At 50.2% G+C, this 15,114-nt stretch overlaps 1 protein-coding gene across 24 annotated transcripts in view; it reads right to left on the bottom strand.

The window, feature by feature from the left end:
* The window catches only part of NRXN2 (neurexin 2), a 2,524,532-nt gene that overhangs the window by 2,186,614 nt on the left and 322,804 nt on the right, over positions 1–15,114 (bottom strand). The gene's annotated exons all lie outside the window — the stretch shown is intronic.

Raw genomic sequence — 15,114 nt, 5'->3', positions numbered from 1 at the left:
AATGTGTGGGGGTGTTTGCCAGGACTCAGCCCTGGCACTTACTGTCTCAAACTCAGTCTGACGACGAGGTGGTGTTTTGCCAGTGTTCTTATTTTAACTGTCAGTCAGTCGTAGTCACACAAGTAACAACATGTGCACTGGCCAGAGATTCTGCATTCCATTGCTATTCAGGCATGGGATGACCCAAGCAGGCAGGACAATGCTACTGATCCAATGTCATGGATAAGCTGAGTTGGAAGGTGGCAACCTCACCTGGGTGCTTGTGCTGGCCATGGGCAGGCACAGCTCCAGCCAGCCGGCATGATATGGGTGCAGCTCTGCTGCCTTGATAACCAGCTGAACTGCCAGGGCAGTGTGTGTTGAGCACAGCAGGGCAGTCACCAGCCAGCAGCGCCAACACAGGGAAAAGACCACTTCCAAAGGGGAAGCCCTGCCATGAGCAGCAGCCCATGCAAAGAGGTCGAGTTTGATGGGCAACTTCATTCGTTCTGTAAAGGTTTTCCTGAATTTGCTCATCAGTTTTCTATAAGAATAAATCACATTTGCTCTGTTCTCTCTGTTGATAGCGTGTCCACATGTTGCACGCCCCACTAATAGAACCAGAGTCCAAGGTTGCTGATGATGTTTTGTTTAAAGAAACACTAAATATTTCTCATATGTTATTTTGTGTTATGCTGATTGGTATATCTGAAAAAGCGCATATGCCTCGTGTAGTGAATCTATCACCTCCAATGAGCCCCTGGGGGTTGCAGCGTAAAGTCAAAATATGCTGACACTGTGGGGGGGCGGCCCAGGGTGGTGGGAACATTGGCCTGGGAGCCATGCGACAATGGGCTCGCAAATGTTCATTGAGAGCCATCCCATAGAACAGGTGATCTCGTTATGTTCGCTCTGAGTCAGGGGTGGGGGGCGGGGGAGCTCAATACCCACTGCACCCAATAGTCAGCTCTGAGTCAGACAAAGTACAAAAGGGGAGAACAGGGATGAAAGTTCACACACAGAACACCCCGAAGGATTCTCAAACAAGAACATGTGTTGCGTCACCAACACTAAGTCTCTCTTTTGGGGAGACTCTCATTTAGCAGTTGTGTTAAGCTATGTTTTAAAGACATTGTTTAAGTATTTGTTTATGTCTTTAAGATGTCTTCTAAGCAACGTGTAGCATTTCAGAGCTATTGTGAGAATGGTTCACAAAACTGCAAAACGTGCAACTCATGAGCTACTATTTTTAAAACATGCAATTATAACAATGCACCATTTAGAAGCACATAAAGTGTTACAAAGCGCTGTGTGATAGGAACAGACAGACAATAGAAGGCACGTCTGCTTACACAAACAATGATGGCTCCAACGGAGGCAGAGAAAAGTGAAATGGGCAAACCAAAAAGCTGCATGCTCCATTTAAAAAAGTGATATAAAATCAGTGTGCTTAATTTGTACTGTTCATTATTGTAATATGAGTACACTTGGAGCAGTCAGACCTCGACTGACAAGTTTCCTTTTCTGACCTTTCTCATTCATATATTTCCAAAATTATTTGTAGGGACTTTAAAAGTTTAGGAACGATACTTGTGCATAAAAGCAACACCTCTGAATATGAACATGTAGCAGTAGGAAAAGGGTCTAAAGTTGGGAAAGATAAGATTAATGAGGTAGTTTACTGTTGTGTTTCACAATTAACCCTAGCCAGAGCAATGACACCTTCCAGTCAATTTACCAGTAAGATTGTTCTTCCGAAACATGTACTTATCTCACCCTCAAATTGTCAAAGGCATCTATGGGGCAGTCTGGCAAGGAAATCTGGGAGAGTAGGTGTGGGGGAGTGGCTGGGGCCTTAACACACTCTACAGTAGTGTGCATATCCACTTCCCCACAAACAGAGGCATACCACAACCCTCATAGAAGTACCCTTGACTCACCTATAGGATGCTGGTATTGGGAATGGAAGCTCTTCATACTACATTTGAATATGTTAGTAAAAGGTGAGATTTATAAAAGCACTTAGCCTGGCGCTGGTTAATAAAGCTTCATGGTGACTTTTTCAAACCTATATCCCTGGCGTTTGAGAAGTGATAGTGAACAAGAACTTCCTCAGGCCCTATGACATTAATTTGTATTCAGACACACTTTTTTTTACTTCGTTAGTTATTGTTCTATTGTAAATGGATGGATACTTTAGACAGGCACATAATGAGTGCTCACCTTGTTTCTATTGTTTTTGAAGAGGCTGTTACCTTGATGGAACTTGTTGGTTCCCACTCCGAAGTTCCCGACACGTATCCGGTACTGAGCACCAGTCGGGGCAACAGCCTCTTTGAACTAACAAACCAAAGAAAGGTTTGTCTGACTACAGAAGAATTTCATAGGCCCCGAGCAAGCTCTTGCTCAGAGTGAAACATGTGTTGGCCCAATTACACTGTTCTTTTCTATACCAACCTCATTGAGTGGGTTTCCAACTTGGAATAAATGTATTTACACCAAATGGAGTCCTAATTTCACAGTATGCTTTTGTATCACCCCTATTGCATGGGTTCTTAAGTTGAATTAAATGTGTTGTACCAAATGTTAGCAACATTGGACACTTACATTAGAATATGCTCAAAAAGGCTTCAAATAGGGCCACCATATTAGTTAGGGATCGCAAAAGTAGTTGGGGTCAAAGTTGAGAGGAATATTGGGGTCAAAGTTGAGGGGAATGTATTTAAAACAAACCCAAACAGTATTATTTCGAAGTCATGATAATGTTTGCCATCCACTTACGAGTCTCTGAGAGTTTACAAAAGGTCAGGAAATCTTCTAAGCACCCTTTTTTCCAAGTAGACCTGAAACCTATGTCGGGCTGGCCACAAGGGGATAGTGAAAATGGCAAGTTAGACCTGAACCAGGTGATCAGAGTTAACTCGGCGCAGAGATGAACTCCTGAGGCTCAAAGGATTCAAGGTGTGCTCCGCAGTTGTGGATACAAAAGAGCCTCCAAGACAGACAGAAGAACGAGGTGAAAAGGCTCCAATCAGGTGACACCACTGTGATGAATTCGACCATTGGCACTGTGGTTGTGCGCTCACCTGGGCCTTTTTGAAATTTTAAAAGAAATTGAATGATGGTAGATCAACCTCTGGAAAACATGTGGGGCTAATCTGCATACATTTTCCTATGCTCACCTCACGCCATACACATAGACTCATGTACTCTGGGTGGACACAGCCTACAGGCGCCGTCCCTCTGTCATATTTAGTTGGAATATGACAGCCAAGAGTACATCAAGGCATCTCAGAAGGGGGAAGGCAAAACCTTCCTTCTGCCATGGCCAGTCTAATTAACTAACAAAGGCTCCATGTATGTGCCCTGCCCTTTGTTAGCTGCTGGTGGCAGCTTCACATACTACTCAGAGTTAATTCAAGCAGGCCCATGGTGACGCCTGGTTGCAGGTCTAACAAAAGACATGAAAACCTCAACAACCTTTGATATGCACTGTGTCAACCAGAAGCCAGCTCCCGCCTCTCAGTATCAAGGGCAGTGACCTGTCATGTCTGGGATTATGTATTTACAGTAGTTATCCCAACAGAGGGACCCCATTCAGAAGGTACGATTATGTGGTTTGACAGCAACCAAAAGTCTGGTCTCGCCACAGCTGTAAGGGAGACCTGCTGCTTTAATCAGGAACCACAGAGAGCTCAATTAACCAGAGAGACCCTTTGAATCACAACAGACAGGAAGATGGGTGGGACTTAGTATTACATGTTTTCACCCCTTTACCTTTTCTGTTGCAGAGCACTCTGGTTATGACCTCACGCATACAGGAGATTGTTGGTGGGGACCGAGGATTGCTTCATTAAGGTAGGCTTAGCCCACACCAATCGCTGGGTGATTGCCATGTTGTTTCTTGGTGTGCACCATTTCTGGAGCTCACAACTAAGCAGCTCTTTTGCTCACTGGTGAAGGCCCACAATGTATTCCCAGCCTCATATGAGTGTCACGGATGCCCCAATTGAATAAGAGCTGAAATGGGTAGTACAGGTGGTGGAGGGAGACAGGGTGCATCTTCTTCAGAGGTAACCAGTGTGGTGTTTCAGAATGTTGCTGCAGAAGTAAAACAGGCACAGAGATCTTTTGACAATGTCTCTTTGCATGATAAAGGATTATGCAGATGTTGTATTTTGCAGTTATTTGTTACAAAGTGTGGGATTCTTCAGAGTTCAAAACATCCTCAGAGCTGCTGCCAGCAGCGTGTACCACCACAATGCTATCTTAGCAGCAACATGTTTGCTACCAATCTCCAATCTCCACTGTGCAGTGGCCACAGTTCCTTTAGACCGGGGAGCTCACAGGTCGGTCTCTCCTAAGGATCCTTGGGATGGTCCAGTTGGCACCACCTGTCCCTCCTTCCTTGAGGGACAGTCTGTGTAGTTGGTGACTCTTCTCACAGGGCTTCTAGGTGCTCAAGGCAGATTCAGATATTTCCTTCTGGGATGAAGACATTCTCACAAGCCCTGGCACTGTGTCAGGGGTTGTTTCCCTAAGCCCTGGAGACGGTGTCTGGAAGATAGCTTCCCTAAGCACTGGAGACGGTGTCAGGGGGTATAACTTCCCTAAGCCCTGGAGACAGTGTCAGGGGGGATAGCTTCCCTAAGCCCTGGAGATGGTGTCAGGGGGTGTAGCTTCCCTAAGCCCTGGAGACGGTGTCAGGGGGTATAGCTTCCCTAAGCCTGGAGACGGTGTCAGGGAGATAGCTTCCCAAAGCCCTGGAGACAGTATCAGGGGAAATAGCTTCCCTAAGCTCTGGAGACAGTGTCAGGGGGAACAGCTTCCCTAAGCTCTGGAGACGGTGTAAGGGAGAAAGCTTCCCAAAACCCTGGAGATGGTGTCAGGGGGTATAGCTTCCTTAAGACCTGGAGACGGTGTCAGTGAGTATAGATTCCATAAGCCCTCGAGCCTATGTCAGGGTGATTGCTTCCCTAAGCCCTGGAGGCGGAGCCAGAGGGAATAGCTTCCCTAAGCCCTGGAGACAGTGTCAGTGGGAATGGCTTCCCTAAACCCTGGAGACAGTGTCAGGGAGTATATCTTCCCTAAGCCCTGGAGTCTGTTGGGGAGTATAGCTTCCCTAAGCCCCAGAGACAGTGTCAGGGGGAATAGCTTCCCTAAGTCTGGAGATGGTGTCAGGGGGTATAGCTTCCCTAAGCCCTGGAGGTGGTGTCAGGGAGTATATCTTCCCTAAGCCCTGGGGACTGTCGGGGAGTATAGCTTCCCTAAGCCCCGGAGACGGTGTCAGGGGAAATAGCTTCCCTAAACTCTGGAGATGGTGTAAGGGAGATAGCTTCCCTAAGCTCTGGAGACAGTGTAAGGGAGAACGCTTCCCTAAACCCTGGAAATGGTGTCAGGGGGTATTGCTTCCCTAACCCACGGACGTGTCCGCGACTATAGCTTCCCCAAGCCCTGGAGACTGTCAGGGAGTATAGTTTTCTTAAGCCCTCGAGATGGTTTCTGTGACTATAGCTTCCCCAAGCCCTGGAGACTGTCAGGGAGTAGAGCTTCCCTAAACCCAGGGGATGGTGTCCGGGAGTATAGCTTCCCCAAGCCCTGGGGACTGTCAGGGAGTAAAGATTCCCTAACACCTGGTGACAGTGTCAGGGAGTATAGCTTCCCCAAGCCCTGGGGATTGTCAGGGAGTAGAGCTTCCCTAAACCCAGGAGATGGTGTCCGGGAGTATAGCTTCCCCAAGCCCTGGGGACTGTCAGGGAGTAAAGATTCCCTAACACCTGGTGACGGTGTCAGGGAGTATAGCTTCCCCAAGCCCTGGAGATTGTCAGGGAGTATAGCTTCCCTAAAACCTGGTGACAGTGTCAGGGAGATAGCTTCCCCAAGCCCTGGAGGCTGACCTTGCGACTTACTTCCCTGGACAGTCCATACAGCGAATTTCGATTTTGCGTGTGCAACCAAAAACAAATGAACATTTGTCATTTTTAAATGTACCACTAAATGTTTTAAATGGTGCTAAACAGATGCCAAATATAGTTTATTTCCCACCTACCAGTGATTATAATTTTTCTGATGGATAAACCCGTGTAAGTTTCTGATGCCCAGAGCACCAGTGGCCCAAAGGTCCCCTCATCACACATCACAAATCACTCATCACACATCACTCATATTAATGACCTTCCTTTGTGAGAGATCGGTTTCAATCTGTATTCACACTAAGAGCATTGTGCCGGGAATTGTGTGCGTTTAGTAGCTATAAGTATTTACCCAAATATGGTACAAAATAGCAAATCCTTTTTCTTGCAGCAAAATGGGCGAATCACTGACGCGTCCTCCTGTGGGTTCTGCCTGGACACAGTCTTATGCGGCCTCCAGATGGGGTGAGTAGGAGACTGACTTCCAAGCACTGGGAGCTCTTCCTCAGCTCGGCAGAGAGACGGAAAGTGAGAGCGCTCTTCTCACCGTGTAGAAAGCCCATCTCTAAAGACCTTCCTCTGGCCTCTCCAGTGGGTACAGGCAGCTGCCCACCAAAGAGGGAATGCCATCATTTGAACTGGCAAAGCTTTAAGCCAATCATTCGTCAGAAGATTCAGAACCTTTCCCTCTGGAGTCCACCCACGTTTGACTCGTGGGAGAGGACAGAAGCAGCCCTTGACCATGTTGCAGGAAGCCACCTGCATCGCAGGTTCCCTGCCTGCCGAAACAGGCCAGAGGTTTCCTGATAGAAAAGTCCTCCAAGAGTTGTCACATGGTTGACTTTGGAATCATTGAAGGGCACATTAATGTACCTATATCCCCAAAAGCATTATTCTCTCAAACTGTTTCATATTATTAACAAAAACATCCAATCACATTATTGTGCGGCATACTTGGTTGCCAAATCGTGTTCAGGGCCCCAGTGGCCACAGCCTGCCCATCGCCAAATGGAAACAATGCAACCAGCACCGTTGCCCCTATCCCAGACCTTAGTTCTGTCCTCTGCGTGGGCCATCAGGGCCAATGTCCCACACCAGTGCCCATGGTTCTGGGCCTGTGCCCGTTGCCCCTATCCCAGACCTTAGTTCTGTCCTCTGCGTGGGCCATCAGGGCCAATGTCCCACACCAGTGCCCATGGTTCTGGGCTTGTGCCTGTTGCCCCTATCCCAGACCTTAGTTCTGTCCTCTGCGTGGGCCATCAGGGCCAATGTCCCACACCAGTGCCCATGGTTCTGGGCCTGTGCCTGTTGCCCCTATCCCAGACCTTAGTTCTGTCCTCTGCGTGGGCCATCAGGGCCAATGTCCCACACCAGTGCCCATGGTTCTGGGCCTGTGCTCGTTGCCCCTAGCCTGTGCCCGTTGCCCCTATCCCAGACCTTAGTTCTGTCCTCTGCGTGGGCCATCAGGGCCAATGTCCCACACCAGTGCCCATGGTTCTGGGCCTGTGCCCGTTGCCCCTATCCCAGACCTTAGTTCTGTCCTCTGCGTGGGCCATCAGGGCCAATGTCCCACACCAGTGCCCATGGTTCTGGGCCTGTGCCCGTTGCCCCTATCCCAGACCTTAGTTCTGTCCTCTGCGTGGGCCATCAGGGCCAATGTCCGACACCAGTGCCCATGGTTCTGGGCCTGTGCCTGTTGCCCCTATCCCAGACCTTAGTTCTGTCCTCTGCGTGGGCCATCAGGGCCAATGTCCTACACCAGTGCCCATGGTTCTGGGCCTGTGCTCGTTGCCCCTATCCCAGACCTTAGTTCTGTCCTCTGCGTGGGCCATCAGGGCCAATGTCCCACACCAGTGCCCATGGTTCTGGGCCTGTGTCCGTTGCCCCTATCCCAGACCTTAGTACCGTCCACTATGTGGGCCATCAGGGCCAATGTCCCACACCAGTGCCCATGGTTCTGGGCCTGTGCCCGTTGCCCCTATCCCAGACCTTAGTTCTGTCCTCTGCGTGGGCCATCAGGGCCAATGTCCCACACCAGTGCCCATGGTTCTGGGCCTGTGCCCGTTGCCCCTATCCCAGACCTTAGTTCTGTCATATGCGTGCGCCATCAGGGCCAATGTCCCACACCAGTGTCAATGGTTCTGGGCCTGTGCCCGTTGCCCCTATCCCAGACCTTAGTTCTGTCCTCTATGTGGGCCATCAGGGCCAATGTCCCACACCAGTGCCCATGGTTCTGGGCCTGTGCCCGTTGCCCCTATCCCAGACCTTAGTTCTGTCCTCTGCTTGGGCCATCAGGGCCAATGTCCCACACCAGTGCCCATGGTTCTGGGCCTGTGCCCGTTGCCCCTATCCCAGACCTTAGTTCTGTCCTCTGCGTGGGCCATCAGGGCCAATGTCCGACACCAGTGCCCATGGTTCTGGGCCTGTGCCCGTTGCCCCTATCCCAGACCTTAGTTCTGTCCTCTGCGTGGGCCATCAGGGCCAATGTCCCACACCAGTGCTCATGGTTCTGGGCCTGTGTCCGTTGCCCCTATCCCAGACCTAAGTACCATCCACTATGTGGGCCATCAGGGCCAATGTCCCACACCAGTGCCCATGGTTCTGGGCCTGTGCCCTTTGCCCCTATCCCAGACCTTAGTTCTGTCCTCTGCATGGGCCATCAGGGCCAATGTCCCACACCAGTGCCCATGGTTCTGGGCCTGTGCCCGTTGCCCCTATCCCAAACCTTAGTTCTGTCCTCTGCGTGGGCCATCAGGGCCAATGTCCCACACCAGTGCCCATGGTTCTGGGCCTGTGCCCGTTGCCCCTATCCCAGACCTTAGTTCTGTCCTCTGCGTGGGCCATCAGGGCCAATGTCCGACACCAGTGCCCATGGTTCTGGGCCTGTGCCCGTTGCCCCTATCCCAGACCTTAGATCTGTCCTCTGCGTGGGCCATCAGGGCCAATGTCCGATGAAGGTGCCTTCAGCCAATGCCAACCCCCTCCACTACCCCTCACATTCCAGCTAGCCCCAGAGAAAAAGCTTGCGATTTAGGCCTTAGTCGACCAGACCCCTTCATAAGTCTAGAAAGGTCTATGTTTAGAGTTCTCACATTGACTGATTTACTGCACGCAAACATGTGCACGCACCACCAAATCTCCTTGGAAATCACTTGCGACAAGGGAATAATAGCATCCTCAAACTAGCGCACCAACCGTACATGCTCCGGGGGAGGCACCGCACCCGCTCCTCTCCTTCCGAGCCGCACCAAGCCATTGCTCCCAAATGGGCTGTTACCAGATCTAGCCAAGGTAGGGGCTTCCAATGGAACAACCCACTGCTCTCAACCCTTCCAGCTGCCGACCGTCCTCGGCCATTTAATACCACTCATCCACATCATCCACGATCTGCTCGCCATGCCTGCTCTTCTCAATTCGCATTCCTGCCCGCCAGCTGAAAGAATGACCAACGACCCACATTTTGCACAACGCCGCAGAGTGCACTCCCAGAGATTTGACATAAGTTAGGCACTGTGAATAAACAGTGCTGCCTGTAGTAAATGAGGGCTGACGTATCAATCACTCGACAAACTGACTTCCAGCTACTTGTGCTCTTTTCCTTCTCTGGTGTGATGGGAAGAGGAATCCAGGACCCAGAGTCAGAGGAGAGTGAGGCTTCTCCTTGCGTGGGGTCCACCTCATGCCCTGTCGGTCTCTGGATACAATGTGGCTCCCTGGAAACGGTTACAGCTTGCACACAAATCCGCCGCAGGGCGAGTGACTGTTTCCCCACATACCTCGCCCACTCACCCCAGCACTCAGAAAGAAATTGGCAATATGCAAAATGACTTGGGAGCCTGTCCATGGCTGGGGATCTGCCATGGCTTTTTTAATACTTACTCAATGTTAATTTCGATGGAGCATGGCTACCGCTGGGCAAAAGAGGATGCCAGCATCGATTCTACTGCGGCCAACAAGGGGCAAGCACTTAATTAAGTGGGCGGATGGGGCTGAGAGGAGAAGATTCATCTCGGGAAATAGCTTTGTAATGTTAGGTGGTCTATGCCGCAATGTATCTTCACTGAGGAAGAACCGTGCATTCTAGAAATCTCTGTCGTTTGACAGGACACTTTTGCCAACATTAGGGACTTTCCAATCAGAAGCCCAGGAGTGGGCCTCAAGAGGATTTATTTATTTATCAGGTCTCTTGTGGAGTGCCAGGGAATCATACAAGATGACAGTGGGGTTATCTTAATTATTGAGGAGAGCATTCGGGATGAAGGCCTCCTCTCAACTATATGCACTAGTTGGCATCCTGGCCCAGCTTCCATATTGGTACTGCTTCCTTTGCTGGGGCGCACAGGCCCCGGAAAGCAAGAAATCACATGCAAACGTTTGCGAGGCAGAATCAATTCCTGCACTACTGATCCCACTGGCCAGGCAAACTCACGTTTTGGTCTGGCTGAGAAGTCGGCTAACACAGACCTTTTGTTAATAAGAGAACATAAGGACCTGACTCTGCCAGCTGTTTTGCAGCTGTACTTTTCTGTCCATTGGTTGCGCCAGTCTTTGGCATGGACCTCCAACAGACCCATTTTCATTGCTTACCTAAAAAGTAAACGCTAAATCAATTATTTAGACAGCAGCTGTTTCTGAAATAGACACGAATGACACGCTGCAGAAACCGAATGTGGGTGCAACCTATGCATGAATTAGTTGCTTTATCTCAAGCTTGTGAACCACTCAATGTTACATACATGTTATAGAGCCTATATGCCATTGGCATGATCTAAAAGCCAAAGCGCGGAGGCAGTCTGGTATATGATTGCAAGACTTGCAACCGGCATTGCAGGACATACACAAGCAGCATATTTAAGCATCTGCGCCTCGGAGGGGGGTCTTTTCAGCTCCTTAACGACTCCAATGCCTAATGTGGGCTGGACTTGTTACTAGCTGGCAGTACCACACTCCGAGGTGTAAACAAAGCTATTAGCACTTTGGGCAACAGCCAAGATGCCAGGGTGCTGATAACTTTTTTGAAAGACAATTTGACGCTGAATTTTCACAACCCACGCCCCCTCCCAAAAAAAGGAAACTACAAAAAAAGATGGCCACCATGGACATAGAAACAGAATCCCTGTTCTAAGTCCATGGTAACTATGGTGGTGATGGCCGACCGGTGAGGGACAAGACAAGGAGGTAAATTCGCGCCCGGGTGTGCAGTGGCATTGAGATGGGTTCAGGGGCAAGGGGGCTGAGGGGAGCACGTGTGTGGGGCAGGGAGCAAGGCAGGGTATACTGCAGGTGTGGAACAGACAAAAGGTAAATGGGGCATTGTGGAAAGATGTGTATCACCTGCATGGAACCAGGCTTTAACTTAGAGTGACTTCGGCGTTCCTGGCCACCCGATTGGCTGGACCCTCGCATGCCAGTGCATAACATAGTCTATTGCAAAAGCAGAAATGACTATACACATTAGTAATAAGGATACTTTCTCACGTGTGGCGTTCAGGCAGGTTGTGTATTGCCTTAAGTGAGAGTATGGCGATTGATTGCGTGGGGACTGGCTAATCAGCATGCCCTATTTAGTCACCTGACTGAGGGTGCACGTACACGGATGCAGGGCTAGTCAATACGGCCTGTTTCTCAGAGCTGCGTATGGCAGTTCTGGGATCTGCATACGTCATGATCTAACTCATACTGTTTATTCAAGGACATTTCCAAATGCCTTTGTTCCTTTTGGGGTTCCTGGTGCGAGGCCATGGTGTAGGCACCTGAAGCCGATCATTACCAAGAGACCATTTTCTAGAAACAGTGCGGGACAGCAGTTGCGTACAGGCTCGGACTGGCCTGCAGGGCAATAGGGCAATGCCCGAACCAAAAACACAAATGCTAGTGTGGGCCTGTTTTTTTGGTCAAACTGGGCTACTTTTATGGCTAATGTAGGCCACTTTGATTAGTCACTTCACTACGCGGCTAGTAGTTTTGACCAGTGTTGCTGAATAAATATTCTTTAAAATGCACAATTTGCATCACATTTTATCGAAAACTTCCCCCTTGGGTACTACTCAAACATTCTGTCACAAAAGGAATGAATTGCCATTTTCAACTGTGGAGAACTTTTTCATTGGTGCCGGAGATAATGTTATGCCTCAGCGCGACCCTGGTTGCGTATGTTGTGTTAAGTAGATTTTGAAGGCAGAGCGCGATGTCTCGGGAGGATAGCTCAGGGGCAACATGGTCACCTTGAAAGCAAGACGACACAGAGCAGCACAGGTTCGATTCCCGGGTGCGCGCTTAGAAACCTCTGGGTATTAAGCGCAGTAATAAATAACCAATCATATCGTATCATGCCGATCTGGAGCTTCCCCTCCCTTTTGCAAGGTCAGAAACTTTAGTTTCCAGGTCTGGCTTTCTTCTTATGCCACACAGGCTGACCATTAAAGGACATGGTCTGCACTTTTCATGTCAGGAGATACATTTCAATCACAATGTTTGCATTTGCATAGCTTCCTGGTGCAAATGGCTGCCTCTTACAGGAGCCGGCTCCCAAAGGAGGCCTGGCCCTCTCCCCAACACCATGGTGCTGTTTCCCTGCGGTGGCTCGATTACTAAGGGTGGTCGACTCCGTCAACCCTCTGGGCGGTGCTTTAAGTGGGTGTCAAGTTGTGCTGGGGGTGGCCTAAAAGGAGAGACAGGTGGCTTTGGCAAGGTCCACCTACCCCAAACAAGCCATCAAGCATGAGGCATTGTAATGCACTTTTGCACACCGGGAATTGCCACCAGTGCTCCTGTCTCCATAATGCAAATAAATCTGCTTCTCCTTCAGTTTCTGCATAAACTGCTCTTTGTAAAAACAAATCTGTTTCTCCTTCGGGATATTGGATCACATTGATTCTGCAGATGACCCTGGCCGGGTGTGATGAATATCTTTTTAAAGTAACCATTGAGTGTCTTAGCTCTCCTGCTGGCAGCCCATCCCATGATCACCTGCAGCTACCAATCCCCTCTCATGCCACAGTAGGAAGCCACAGCCTGTGAGCTATAGCCTACACCACACTCCAGCCCCCTCCGTCACCAAGTTAACACACACCTCAGGGCTCTGTGCTTTATTTTGCTGGTGCCGATGTGAAGCACTCTTGTGGGGACTGCATCAAATGGTGTGAGGTGAAGCTTCTGCCCCACAAATAGCATTTGCCAAGACAACACGACCTGGGCTGTAGCATGCTGCACCTAGGCCATCTACAGAACAAAGGTGATGGTATGCCTCACGTGAACCGCCGTTTTCTGGTGACATCGCAGACAGCAGCTCCCTGGGCCAGCTGCCATTAAAGAGGTAACGGTTTTGACTGCCCTGGTGAGAATGTTCCCGTCCCTGCTCAGTACTAGTGTCCGGGCTCAAACCCTGGCGTAGCGGGGCCATCCCCCACTATGGCCTCCCTCTCCCTTAGGGTCCAGGACATAAATGCAATGGTTACATTATTCATAATAAACACACAGACAATTTGTATAGAATTTGGAAACTCAAGATCACATTTATTGGAGTCAAACACAATTTGGGGGCGGTCCCAGCCACCAAGTGAAACAATCTCCTAAGACCTCTGAGTGAGCCCTTCAGGGTTTTACACAGGCTTGCAGTCGTTTTATTGTCCTGGGTGACACTTGTCACTTCCGGTTTTGTTGACTAGCGGATGTCCGCCTCTGGCTATGAACTGCCAAGCAGTAATTTCCCAGGACCACTGAATCTCGTTGACGAGGAGTCTCAACTGTCCATAAGGCACTCAGTGCCCGTCGTCCAAATTTGGCCTGAGTGCGGCTGAACACCAGTTTTTGGAGACTGCCAGGGCTCTGCCTCGGCTAGCCCCGGCCCACATATAGCCCTGCTTCTGGGACATTTGAGTGCAATTGTCCTTGTGGGCTCGCTTGTTCGGGATGGTCGGCTTGGGAGGCGGGAGTTTGCAACCTTCCACACTTCGTCAGTTTGCTGGGTTGAGCACCCTTCTCCTCCCTCTGAGTGTGATTTCCAGTGTGTGTCGGATTTGCAGCCTTCCATACGGCTGAGGGTAATGGCCCGTGCCTCTGTACCCCCAGAGGGGCTGGAGTTAGCATGCTTCTGCTTCACTGGAGTGCGATGCCGGCAGCCCGGCAGTTAAGCAGCACACCAGCCTCGTTGACTGCCTAAAAGCAGGCAATTGCTCTCAATTGAGCAAAAATACTTCCAACGAAAAACAGGACAAATGGACACATGGGATCCCCACCCCCTTCTCCCTCCCACCCTCCCGGCTCCATGAACATGTGATGTTACGTGAATAGATTTTTGCAGTGCTCCAGTTACCACCGTGGTGTAATAACCGCAGCGCGACTTGCGCGGAAAGTGGCGCACTGTGCCCCTACCATGGGTGCACAGACTTTGGTCAGCAGAGGAATGGAAAAGGGCATCAGGGCAGAGCTAGGGAGAAGGGGCAGCAGAGTGTGTACAGGTAAGCTAGGAGATGGAAGGTAAGGGGGAGCATTGTGGTGGTTGTCATGCCGGCTGCACCACGGAAGAATGGCCAAGGCATACCGCTCGTGGCGGGAAACGGTTAGCGGATAACCCATGAGAGCAAAGAAATGAGCCGCCTTTGATCGAGCGATGCTCGCCCATCGGGAACGCTAGAACACCACCCCCCAGTTCCTTTACATTTTTGGGACCCCCAGGGTCCCGAAAAGTAACATGGCCAAAGAAGATATATTTTAATTATGAAGCAATTGCCTTTCTCGCAAATGTAGTCTTCATTTGCAAAGAATCTAAACATATGGTGGTGGTGCCATTCTCTTAGGTCTGTGCATAGTCCAGGCCAGGCGCCTCTCCGCGCCCTGTCACTCACCCATGAAAGGCACTGGGGAGGCCTTCCATGGTGCCATAGCCTTCATACTCCGCAAAGGGCGCTGGGCATATGGGCCACGCAAGACCGGAAGGCCCTGCAGCGCTACCTCTCGGCCGCCTGTTTCCAGCTGGAGGTGGGTTCAGAATTCTGACCTACCCTGGCCTGTTTCTGGAGCAGAGAGGGGGGATGGGTAAAGGGAGCCTCGGGACTACTGACCCCCTGCGCGCTTTCAGCACCAGTATGGAGTCAATGTTGAGGGGAGGAGATGTCTTCACCACAAACCAAATATGTTTTCATAAAGAAAATGTGAATGAATTTGTGGCGGAATGTGTGTGTTTGTGGGAGGGAGTTTAAGTGGTGTGTGAGTGTGTCTGCAT

This window comes from Ambystoma mexicanum, chromosome 2p (genome assembly GCF_040938575.1).
Source record: "Ambystoma mexicanum isolate Mex_15411 chromosome 2p, UKY_AmexF1_1, whole genome shotgun sequence".
Classification (NCBI taxonomy): domain Eukaryota; kingdom Metazoa; phylum Chordata; class Amphibia; order Caudata; family Ambystomatidae; genus Ambystoma; species Ambystoma mexicanum.
The sequence above is the reverse complement of the archived record's forward strand: the minus strand, read 5'-3'. Positions and strand labels throughout refer to the sequence as shown.